We start from the raw sequence: 13,172 nt of genomic DNA, 5'->3' as shown, positions 1-13,172 counted from the left end.
TTGGTCCTAGTCCGTGCACTCAGGGTTTCCCCCTCACGATATGATTTAAACACACCCCACTAGTGCTACTTTCAGGCTCCTGGCTATTCACACTACTGAGTGCTCACTGTGTCCTGTAAATGTGCAGAGAGCCTCTGTTGATGTGCGAGACCACCCAAACCACCCCTCTGGAAACCCTCATACCCCAGTGTGGTCATCAAGGGGATGGGCATGGCCATGCTCAATCACCAGCCCACCAGGTGTTGGCACTCCTCTGGGCACTCCTCAGAAGTGCAATCCCACTGCAAAGTAAGCAGGGGATTAGCAGAGCTCAGCCCAACTAAAAGCCACCTGCACAGTGGCCTTTGAAAAGCTCCCTTGCACACTTCCCCTCTCACAGCTGAGGCCTCACCATGGCACCCACCCCTCAGGATCACGGGCTCTCTCCTCCTGGTTGGCTGGCAGCACTGACGGCCTGTGCCACCTCCTCCTAAGAGCTGGTCAGGAGGGCGAGTTAGAGTCTGCAATCTACCCTGGGGAAGAGGGTGTCCCTCCTCTACTCATTGGCATCGAGCAGTGGGTCCACTTCAGACTCTTGAAATTGCGGGGGGGAGGGGGGGGCAGGTCTTCTCTGAGTCATCTTCATGGCTGCAATGGTGAATGCAGCAGTTACAAATAGCTCCAACTTGTCATGCTCTTTAGCGCTAATTCCAGCCTCAGTGGTTAAAATGCTCACTGGGCTGGGAATTGCTTCCGATTGTCGCTGGCAGAGTGCTAGCCCTCTGCACGTCTTGAATTGCAGAACAAATAGCACCCCCAATGAGAACATGAATCACAAGCAATTCACTTCCGGCGAGAATTGGGCTCCATTCATGACACCGGGCCGATTGTGAATCACCCAACTTGCTCTGCTTGGCGTGATCTGGATTGCATCCTCGCTGGCCGCGATCCAGATCAGCATATTTAAATAAGACATTAGGTTCATTTAATTCATTAATAATCTTTATTGTCACAGGTAGGCTTCATTAACACTGCAATGAAGTTACTGTGAAAAGCCCCTAGTCGCCACATTCCGGCGCCAGTTTGGCTAAATGGAGGGAGAATTCAGAATGTCCAAATTACCTAAAAGCCCGTCTTTCGGAACTTGTGGGAGGAAACCGGAGCACCCGGAGGAAACCCAGGATTGTGATGCTAAACAAGGCCAGCAGCACGGTTTCAATTCCCCTACCGGCTGAGGTTATTCATGAAGGCCCCGCCTTCTCAACCGTGCCCCTCGCCTGAGGTGTGGTGATCCTCAGGTTAAATCACCACCAGTCAGCTCGACTGGGGGAGCGCGAAGAATACAGCCCAGTATATTTCATAAGAACCCACTACGTAAAATGAATCCTCCCCATCACTTCCATTGTTCCATTGATAATTAATTATAAATTTGTTAACTGACCCTCCTACCAGTGGAAAGCATTACTCTCTATCGATTCTATGACAATCTTCTGTTATTCTATTTTCATCCCTTACGCTCATCTAATGAAGTTCTCTGCCAGCACAATAGCCAATTCTAAATTAGGAGTAAGTATTTGTGAATCATCCCTTTTTAGTACAGAAATATTACTTGTGAATGTGGACTACTCTGAATATCATTCAGAGCATCTTTTTTCATGACTGCACAAAGGAATTTTAGAAAAAATAATTTCACAGGATGTGGACGTCGCTGGCAAGGCCAGCATTTTATTGCCCATCCCTGCAGGTGGTGAGTGTTCCCATGTATCTGCTGCCCTTGTCCTACTAGGTGGTAGAGATTGCGAGTTTGGAAGGTGCTATGAAAGGAGCATTGGTGAGTTACTGCGGTGAATCTTACAAATCAGTAGTGGGCAACCTGGCAGCCAGGGAACCACGTGGGGTCCATCGGGGTTCTGAGTGTGGTCCTCGAGACATTTTGTTGACTGTTGCCCACGTGCAGCGTTGCCACATTCCACTGGTTTCCATTCGCATAGCTTTTTTCCTATCGGTTTAACTGAAGTGATACACACATAAAGCGTAACTGAAGAGAGGTGCGTGCTGATTGCGGTCAACATTGACTGTAAGAGCCATGCGCTCTCTCTGTGTATTAAAGTAGAAATATTTCTTTTGTTTTTACATCTTGAAGTTGACGACAGTTCTATTAATATATGAATGATTATGCATTTTCTATAACTTATGAAATATTCAGCATGTATGAAATGTATTCAATCTTAGTCAAGGGTCACAGTTAATGAACTTTCCCACTTTCAATCTTGCGGCCCATTGAGATGAAGGGGAGCCACTCATGTGGCCCAGTCACTAGTTTAGGTTGCCCATCACAGTTGTAGATGGTACACACTGCTGCCACTGTGTATCGGTGGTGCAGTGAGTGAAAGATGGAGGTGGCATATGGGATGCAAATCGACGGGGTGCTTTTCCTGGATGGTGTCGAACTTCCTGACTCTTGTGGAGCTGCCCTCATCCAGGCAAGTGGAGAGTATTCCATCACACTCATTATTTGTACCTTGTAGATAGTGGACAGGCTTTGAGGAGTCAGGAATTGAGTTACTTAGGATTCAGCTGGTGATGAGGCTAAGTTTGCAATTACTGGGTGATCCAATGGCCACGCTGCGCCAGAAAAGCAATTCACCATGGCGCAGAGTGGCCTTGAAGCCGGGAGATCCACTCCCGGGATCTACCCAGCTTGTAATGCCTCACGAGATTCAATGCAATCTCGCGAGACGTTGCGATGTGAATCCTGCCCACAACGGGCGAGATCACGTTTTTTAGCAAATCTGCATATTAGAGTGAGACAGTGGGACTGTTGTGTTATGTAATTTGGAATAACACAAGCTGCCACTTGATACAATTTTGAGTAAAAGATGCTCCAGAACTTGAAGCAAGTTCAATGTGTTTTATTGAACTATTAGTACAGTTCTCAATGAGTTCTTCTCTCTGTTAATCTAAATGTAGTAACTCAGTCTAACTGAACCAGCCTTGCTCTAAGCCACGAGCTGGGGTGTGATGCTGAGGATACACCCTGTCTCACACTGTAGATGTTGGTCTGTGGAAAGAGGTGGGGTGTGAGTGCCTCATCCTTTTTATAGTGAGATACCACCCCTGAGTGTTCTGACTGCTCATTGGTCGTGTCCTATTCCATGTGTTCATTAGCTGCATGTTTGCATATCATGACAGGGACTTTGTTCCCTTTTGGGAGAATCACCCCCATTATCTTTTAACCAGGCATGTGTTATAACCTTGTTATACTTTTCACATTTCAAATCTTCTTCAGTTTTGAACCCAACCACGACTATCAGCAGTCACCTAACCACCACAAAATGCCATGATTTGTTTACTACAGATAGAATGAAGCTCTGAGTCTACCTCAGCCTGAACTGGGATTGTACTCAGCGTTGCTGACATTAATCTCATTTGCAAGCTAGTCGTATGGCCAACTGAGCTAGCTCTCTTGTATTTAGGATGCTTCAATGATTTCTGAATCCTTTAGATATTCCCAGCCTTTATGACGTCATAATCCTTTTGTGTTTTCAATCTGTCACATTTTTAGGAGCGATAAAATGACATGTGACCCTCATTGGGAAATCTTTAATTGAATATGACACTAAACTCTCTCTTCATAAGCCCGAGGGTGAAATATTAGGCGGATATTTGAAGTATCCAATTAAATGGCACTTAAATGGCACATCCTGTAAATTAAGATAATACATGGCCCAGCTGGTTACGGCTTTAATCATTTCAAGATATTGGTGTTAGGACCTGATTTATAAGAAGATGCCAGAACCTCTTCTAGTTCAGTCTCTATTAAACTTCCATTACACTAATTCCCGCCAGTTACATTAGATGAGCAGATGAGAATGCAATTTGGGGATTATATCTGGGAGAAGAGGGAGTCATCGAAGGTGAAAGTGGAATATGCATATTACTGCAAAACGTTGCAGGCAAAGATAGGGGGCGGGATTCTCTCCCCCTCCCCCACCGGGTGGGAGAAACGCCGGGGCACCGCGCGAATCGTGCCACGCCGCCCTGACCCCCGCACGCGATTCTCCTACCCCCCAAAACCAGCGCCGCGTGAATCACGCCGGGCCGCTCGGAGAATTGCCCCAATGAGCGGCGATTTTCCGGCCCAAATGGGCCGGGTGTAAACGGCCTAGTCCCACCGGCGCCGTCCACACCTGGTCACTGCCGGCCGGTACTCGTCGCGAAGGCTTGGGTTGCCGGCCTGTGGGGGGGTGGGGGGGCTCCGTTCCCGGGGGGGGCCTCCTCTGGGGTCTGGCTCGCAATTGGGGCTCACCAATCGGCAGGCCGGCCTCTCCCGCCCCCGGACCTACTTCCTTGTGTGACCAGCCCCAGAACCCCGGCGCCATGTTGGTGAGGGGCCGGAGCGCTCCGCGAGGTTACCGCCAATGCGTCGGTTGGCACCGGCACCACTGTGCATGCGCTAGTTGCCGCCGGCCAAACTGCGCATGGGCGGGACCCAAGGTGCCGCGTCTTTTATGCGGCGCCGGATTTCTGATGCCACGCCGAGGCCCCGCCCCCGTAAATCACGCGACGCCCCTGCTAGCCCCACGGAGGGCGGAGAATAGTGGTCTGGGAATGGACAACGCCACCGGAGTAAAACACTCCGGTTTTTACTCCGGTTTCGGCACTTAAACTCCCGTTGGGAGAATCCCGCCCAGGACATATGGAACAGGTTGATTGATTGATTGATATTTATTGTCACATGTACTGAAGTACAGTGAGAGGTAATTTTCTGCGGCCAAGTATGTACATAGTAGACAAAAGAATAATCGACAGAGTACATTGACAAATAGCACATCAATAAATAGTGATTGGTTATAGTGCGGAGCAAGGGCTAAGCAAAGATTATATATCAAGTGGAAAAGAATTTTAGTAGGTCAGAACGATGATAAGAGATAAAAGAAAGGGGTCTGGTTGAGAGAGTTTGCAGGGAGTCGCCATGCTGCGGCGCTATCTTGAATCTTGAATAATGTCACTTTAAGTATTTAATATTCACTTGAGATTTGTATGCACTTGTTTCAACAAATTTGTAAATGTGTTCAGAAGCAATATATTTATGAAGATATGTGATAGGGGGCTGGATTCTCTGATTTGAGTCTATGTCCTCACGTCGGCATGGGAACGGTGGCGTTTTACGACCGAAAAACGCAAAACAGCCACCAATCCTCCATTTGACTGGGGGCTAGCATGCCGTCAGCATAGAGCACCTGGCTCTAGCTGCCGATACAGCCCGGAGAATTTCCGGGTCCATGACCACACATGTGCAAGGCGGCGGCCTGCATCGGCCGTGCCGTGCAACATGGTGCCGGCCGCTCGCGGACCCCGTCGGCAAAATTCTGCCCCCCCCCCCTCTGACTGGCTCCTGAGCCTCAGACCACACCCCAACAGTACTCACAGCCCTGACAAAGTCCCCCCTGCCCACGTATTGGCCCTTCCCCAACTGTGGTGGCGCTGGACAGAGTCCGCTGCCGCCACGCTGAGTTCCCGACGGATGATATCACACGCGATCGATGCAGGCAGGAACTCGGCTGATCGGGGGTGGATGGGCCTCAGGCAACGTACTGAGGCCGTCGATATGGCGCACAGCGTACTCGGTGAGTATACCACTTTGGAGAGGACAGACCATTGCGAAAGTGGTGCCGCCCCCGATTTTGTCGGAAACGGGTATTCTCCAGCCGATTGCCAAACGCAATTTCAGCATCAGTGACCAGAGGATCCTGCCAGGGTCTTTTATCGTTCTTCAAATTGTAACATCCCGCACGTGACTTATAAACATAGATATGATAGACTATAATGAACCTTGCATTGGTCAGGAAGGGCAGAACTTGATATGTGCCCGTTTTCAAACCTCTATCAGCTGACTTGGTGACTGTTCCATTAAATGTTGGTGCATATTTAGAGCTCCTTTCCCCCTCAGTTGCACATGTTGGCTCATTCAGGAACACATTATCCCTTTATTGCAACCACAAGAAATGGGACTAACGTTTTCGGAGTGCATGTACTCACTACTGGGTTTTCCAGCATTTAATTGGGAGGAGGGGGGTGAAGAGGGGGAGAGAACGTTGTGCCTCATTACCAGTCACTGCCCTTGTCTTTGACTCTGACACCACCTTCCAACCCAATCTACCATGACACCCACCCGTAAACCCCAATACGCCCTCGTTAACCTGTGCCCAGGGTCCCTTGCTTATCCTGGACCTCCGGTGGGATCACTGCTGTCAGCTGAAGGCAATGAGGAGCTGTCAGTCACTGATTGGCTGACAGCTCTCAGCAGGGGGCACCTCCGCTGTCAGGGTCTTGAACCTCCTCAGGGAAGGCCTGACGGTGGCCACATTAGTACCTGAGGAGCAACTGGTTCCGAAAGCCTCCTGACAGAACTGACAAGGATTCCCTTTTCGGACCAGAGGGCAGGAGCCCTGTTGGCCCAACTAAATCCAGCCCAAGATTGCAGTCCATCTCAATTCCCACACACAGAAAGCTGCATAGCATAGTCAGGTTTCACCAATTTACACAGGTTTACTTGGCTGCATCAAAGATTGTCACGGAGAATTCTGGTAATATTCAGAATACCTGTAAGTTAATTCAGCAGTATTGTACTTCACTTACCAAAAGCAAACTTCTTCCATGGATTTTTCTTAGACAACAATGTTCCAAAGGGTTACTTCTTTTCCGCTTTTCTAGAATACCATTTCTAAAAGCAAGTTAAAATACAATAGAACCGGTCAGTTGGTTAAACCTTAAAACTAATGTTCATAAAAAGGCGACACAGCTTTCAAATACTATTCAATAAGATGACAGATCCGAGGTAAGGAAATAACATTGTAGCTGAAAGGCACAATGCAAAAATACACAGAATGGGAAAATAAAATTGTTGAATCAAATCCTTTCCACTTGAACCCTGGATACCAAGGGATAAACAGCATTGGACACGGAGGCAAAGGGAGGCTTATGGCAGATATTGAGGGCTTAAAACAACAGAAGCCCTTGAGGCTTATCGGGAATTTAGAAAGAAAATTAGGAGAGCAAAAAGGGGGCATGAAAGGAGACTGGCAGGTAAAATAAAGGAAAATCCTAAATTGTTTTACAAGCACAATAAGGGAAAAAGGATAATTAGGGAAAGAATAGGACCCATTAAGGACACAGTGGTTATTTGTGTGTGGAGCCAAAGGATGGAGTACGGTTCCAAATGAATATTTTGTGTTGGTGTTCACTCGTGAGAGGGACGGTGTAGGTATAGAAATCAGGGAGAAGAACTGTGAGAAAATTAAAAAGATTAACATAGATAGAGGGGAGCTGCAGTCTGGAGAGTGCTCTGGCAGGATTAAAAGTAGCCAAATCTCCAGGGCCGGATTAAATGTATCCCAGGCTGTTGAGTGAGGCAAGGGAGGAAATAGTGTTGGTGCCTTTGCTGTTTGTGGTTTATATAAATGATTTAGATATGAATGTAGGAGGGTTGATCAGTAAGTTTGCAGATGGTACGAAAATTGGTGGGCTGGTAAATAGTGAGGGGGATAGTCTTAGATTACAGGGGGATATAGATGAGTGGGTCAGATGGGCCGATCAGTGATAAATTGAATTCAATCAGGATAGGTCAGAGGTGATGCATGTGGGCAGGACAAAAAAGGCAAGGGAATACATGATAAATGGCAGAGCCTTGGGAAGCACCGAGACACTTGGTGGCATGTATATGGGATTTTCCGGTATCCAGCGGGGAGGGCCGTACCAGCGCCAAAGAGTGGCGTGAACCACTCCGGCATTGGGCCGCCCGGAAGGTGCGGAATCCTCCACACCGAAGGGGGCTAGGCCAGAGCTGGAGTGGTTGGCGCCGCGCCAACCAGCGCAGAAGGGCCTCCACTGGCCAGCGCGAGTTGACACACACGTTGGAGCGCCAGCCCATTCCCAGAATCGCTGGCATGTTTCCTGCGCATGCGTAGGAGGTTTCTTCTCCACGCCGGCCTTGGCGGAGCTTTACACAGGCCGGTGCGGAGGGAAAGAGTGCCCCCATGGCACAGGCCCACCCGCAGATCGGGGCCCCGATCGCGGGCCAGGCTGGATCCCCCCCGCACCCCCCACCCCCTCCCCGAGGACTCCACAGACCGCCCTCAGAGCCAGGTCATGCCGGTACAGATCTGGTCTAATCCACGACGGTGGGACAGGGCGAAAATGGGCAGCCGCTCGGCCCAACGGGGACCGGAGAATCGCCGGGGGGGGGGGGGAGGGGGGCACTGCCAACAGCCCCCGACCGGCGTGCCGTGATCCCTGCCCCTGCCAAAATACCTGCGGCGGAGAATTCGGCAGCCAGCGGCGGGGCGTGATTCACACCGCCCCGGCGATTCTCCGACCCGGCGGGGGGGGGGGGGGGGGGGGGGGGTCGGAATATCACGCCCCCAGGCTCTAGCCATCCAATCCCACAACGGCAGCATGATGAAATTTAAATTCAATTAATAAATTATGCAATCGCAAGCTGGTGACCATGAAGCTATCACTGATTGTCGTTTTAAAAAAACATCTGGTTCTCTAACATTCTGGGGGAAGGAAATCTGCCGACCTTACCAGGTCTGGCGTACATGACTCCAAGTCCGCAGCAATGTAGTTGACTCTTAACTGCCCTCTGAAACAGCCTAGCAAATCACTCAGTTCCAAGGGCAGCGGGGAATGGAAAATAGATGCATGGCCTTGACAGTGACACCCACATCTCCATGAATGAATAAAGGTCAGTAAAATGAGCTTCACCATAAATACCCTCAACAAGAAAAAAAGTCATTTTCTTTCACCCCAAAAAACATGAACTCACGCTAAGCGTTTCACTGGCTCAGGCTACAAAAGCTCACTAATTAGCAGATGCCAACACGTGTGGCTTCGCCGTTCTACAAACTTGTCAAAGCAGCACCAAATAAACATGTTGCTATATGGCGCTATTCTCCCAATTGTTCGACTGCGACTCTGGTGCTATCATGAAAAAATGTTTAGACTATTTGAAAAACGCAATCGAGAAGGGATCGTGAGCACTTGTCACTTTATTGTTACAGCAAAGCATATTGAAAAGCAAAATATATAAAGGGGCATAACATGTAAGGCTTATCAGCTCACCACACATTAGGAGGTCTCACATTTTTCTTCCTATTCATGCTTGACAATGGGTCGATATTGTTATCTTTCTGAAAACAACTTCCCCTTGTCTGAACATTCTGTACTACAACCACATTCTATTGCTTCTGGTTGGCGGAGAGCTTCTCACAGATGTTCACTGTCCATTGCCTGTACGTGTGCCACTAAACAGTGAACAATTTTGGACGGGCTGTTTCCCGCCAGGCTAGTCGTAGTAATTGTCCGTGTCGCTCGGGGCCCGAGCTAATGCACGCACGGCACAGGATTTTTATGAGGACAGAGAATTGTGACGGGGACGCAGCAGTCAAGGCAAGGCAAACAAAACCAAGCGAATGACTCGCAGCATGTGTTTCAGAATGACTGTTGGGATTATTATGGCAGTTCAGCCGCCTGCTCTGAATTTCACCTCAGCGACTTCCGCAGAATCTGACTTTTGAAAAATAATGCCTATTATTATGTAAACTACGTTTAGATCTGACAGAAATCAAAGAAGCATCGACTATTTTTCCTCACAATTATTTTTACACGGCCGACCCTTGCTCGTGGGAGACAACTCCGAGTTATGTCAATGGGGCTCAGACTGAGAACTGCATGGCATGGCCCTGGGCAATGACATCTTAGTGCCCTGTGCTCAAATAAAAGACACACGTGCATTTATATAGCACCTTTCATTGCCACAAGACATCCCAAAACATCTTACAGTCAATGAAGTACTTTCAAGTCTGGTGTTAAAAGGATGTGGAAGCTTTGGAAAAGGTGCAAAGGAGAATTACTAGGTTGTTGCCTAGAATGGAGAGTAGGTCTTATGAGGAAAGGTTGAGGGTGCTAGGCCTTTTCTCATTGGAACGGAGAAGGATGAGGGGCGACTTGATAGAGGTTTATAAGATGATCAGGGGGATAGATAGAGTAGACAGTCAGAGACATTTTCCCTGGGTGGAACAAACCATTACAAAGGGACATAAATTTAAGGTGAATGGTGGACGATATAGGGGGGATGTCAGAGGTAGGTTCTTTACCCAGGGAGTAGTGGTGGCAGGGAATGCACTGCCTGTGGAAGTAGTTGAAACATTAGGGACCTTCAAGCGGCTATTGGATAGGTACATGGATTACGGCAGAATGATGGGGTGTAGATTAATTTGTTCTCAATCTAGGACAAAAGTTCGACATCGTGGGCCAAAGGGCCTGTTCTGTGCTGTATTTTTCTATGTTCTATGTTCTATGACCTACGAGGCAATTTTTAATAAGGACACGGGGAGTTCACACCAAGTAAGATAAAGAAATGTAGAGCACAATTCTCCCAAAGGGAACAAAGTCCTCTAGTGAGCATGTGTAGCCGCCTGTTTCCCAGTGCTCGTTGAGAAACACACGGCTATTCAACTCAACTTGCGTTGTATAAGGGGCCTGCACACGGGGAACGTGTAACCAAGGCTGCACATACACCTGCTTTGTACAGGTGTGGAGCTCTGCTTGCCGGGACTCCCCAATGTAGCAAGCGATTGGGAAACCATTTTTAAATGCGACCCTATCTCCGAGGCCCCCCCAAAGCGATCCGCACCTCCCCCCACCGCAGACCGAATGCACTATCCCCTGGGAGACCCCCACAAGTGGACCGCGGAAATAGTGTCGCCAATCGGCTGCTCGCCCGACCCGGGCCGCCCGCACGAAAAAAGCCCAGTCCCAAATGAGGCCCCCTTTGCCCTCCAATCAGCCCAGCCCTCGACGGTGGCGGCCCTCGACCAAGTCCGCAGCTGCCACACGGGTATCACGGACATTGGGACCATGAGTGGTCCACGGCGTCGGGAATTCAGACGGTCGGTGGCAGAAAGTAGCGGGATGGGCCTCAGGCAATGGCCTCAGGTGATGGCGTACTCCCCAGGTACGGTGCATTTCGGGAGGGCGAAGAATCGCTGAACCTGCACCGGTCCCAAATTCATGCAGGAAACTGGATTCTCCGCTCCGTTGACGATCCCGATTTCGACGTCACGGTGCGGAGAATCCAGCCCAATATCTAAGGAGCTGTATTGACACATCTTTGCAAACCTTTTTGCCTTCCCATTTGTAAAGGTGGCTAAATATGCGTAATTCAGTCTGCATTGTTACAGCAGGACAGCTGCGAGATGCTATCAGTATGGTATACTGAAACATTTTACTTAACAATCGCCGTCAACTGGAGCTGAAGCAGACCAGAGAAAAAATCTTATATAATAATCATGTTAAAGTATGTTTATCAGGGCATCCTCACGGAAATGAATCACTGAATCTATCCGATTTATATCTGCTCACTTCCCATTAAACAAATCTCATTATGCTCTTTACGTACACTGGGAATCAATTAGTACCTCAGAAAAAAACACCCACCATTAAGCACAAGCCCCATTAACTGGTATTAACTGGATGTAAGTTTATTAATTTATCAACAATTTATGAACTGAAAATTATCTGAAGTAACTCCTGAGAGCGCTTAAGAAAGTAATAAAGCCTGAGTTAATTTATGCATAGTGCACAGACTTGTGTTACTTCAAGGCTGAGGAAATTAAAATATTTTGCTTTCAACAATAAATCGATCAGCATTCACCCAAACAGAGGGTAATCCAGTAACCGGAGCAATCCTTCAATAAAAACCGAACATTCTTTCCACACAATGTATAAGTGGCTAGGTGTTAAATCTTTGTGCATGCTGACATGGCCTTGGGCATTAACGCTGAACAGAATTAGCAGATGCTAAAATCGTACTTCATTCATCTTCTCTCTCCTGGATGGCATATCTAACCCCAGCTAAGCCACGTGCTGTCTGTAAACGATGGAATCGCGAAGTCAATCACAACACACAGTTTCCATGAAACAGTATGCACCGAAATGGAATGCTGAAAACAGTGGGCCAGGTTCTCCGATTCTGAGGCTATGTGCCGAGGATCCGTGGCGGTTTTCATGGACAAATAGCCAGCGGGGCGAGACCGGAGACTTATGATAGGTCTGACACCGGGCACTAATCTCGATTTTGGGCCGACACACTATTCTCCGCCCAGTCGAGAATCCGGGGCGGGATTCTCCGAGCCGAAATCACGCTTGGCACTGAGGGCGGAGAATGGACGCAATTCTCTGAGGACCAGAGAATCACTGCCAATCACGGCCTTTGAAAGAGGCCCCCGCAGCGATTCTCCGGCGACAGCTGGCCGAGTTCCCGCTGGCATGTTCACTCATGGTTCCACCCGGCGGGAGCTCGGAATCCGCAGCCACCCTGGTTGGGGGGGGGGGGGGATTCATCAGCGGGGGGCCTCCAGGACAGCCAGGCTCGCGATCGGGGGGTCACCAATCATCAGACGAGCATGATCTCGGGAGGGGGGGGTGTCTATATTGTAAGGGCCGGTCCGCGGTGTGGGTCCACCATGTTGCACAGGGCTGCCGCCGTGCGCATGCACGGACCCCCGGCCGGAAGTCCAGGGCCCTGTATCAGCCACTGGAGCTTCGGGGACTACTCCGGGGCCCTGCTAGCCCCCTGCAGGGAGAATCACTCTGGGCATTTCTCGCGGGCGTGGGGACATAGCCCCATTATCAGAGAATTCTGCCCCCAATTTTGGCGGGCAGACATGGAGAATGACAGTCACTTAGTCATTTTTTGGAGAGAATCACCCCAAGTATTTATATTGTGTACCTTGTGTTGCCCTATTATGTATTTTCTTTTCCTTTTCATGTACTAAACAATCTGTTTGATCTTCATGCAAATAAATACTTTTCACTGTACCTCGGCACACGTGACGATAAACAAATCCAATCCAATATCTTCGCTGGTCACATTTTCCACATGTTTCAGAGAAGCCGGCCACTAAGCTAATAATGTAATTTAACTTTCTGGGCACAAAGATATTTTAATAAAATGACATATTGGGGCAGTATGGTGGCGCAGTGGTTAGCATTACTGCTTCACGGCGCCGAGGACCCGGGAGTCGGTGTGGAGTTTGTACATTCTCTCCATGTCTGCATGGGTCTTAGTCCCGTAACACAAAAAGATGTGCAGGGTAGGTGGATTGGCCACGCTAAATTGCCCCTTA

The 13,172-nt window shown here is 49.0% G+C and overlaps 1 protein-coding gene across 1 annotated transcript in view; it reads right to left on the bottom strand.

The window, feature by feature from the left end:
- The window catches only part of LOC119963435 (janus kinase and microtubule-interacting protein 1-like), a 432,838-nt gene that overhangs the window by 295,845 nt on the left and 123,821 nt on the right, over nt 1-13,172 (bottom strand). The window contains exon 2 of the mRNA XM_038792562.1: nt 6,622-6,706. The gene's annotated coding sequence lies outside the window, so the exon portion shown is untranslated. The remainder of the gene's footprint in view (nt 1-6,621; nt 6,707-13,172) is intronic.

The sequence above is a fragment of the Scyliorhinus canicula genome, chromosome 3 (genome assembly GCF_902713615.1).
Source record: "Scyliorhinus canicula chromosome 3, sScyCan1.1, whole genome shotgun sequence".
Lineage (NCBI taxonomy): Eukaryota > Metazoa > Chordata > Chondrichthyes > Carcharhiniformes > Scyliorhinidae > Scyliorhinus > Scyliorhinus canicula.
The sequence above is the reverse complement of the archived record's forward strand: the minus strand, read 5'-3'. Positions and strand labels throughout refer to the sequence as shown.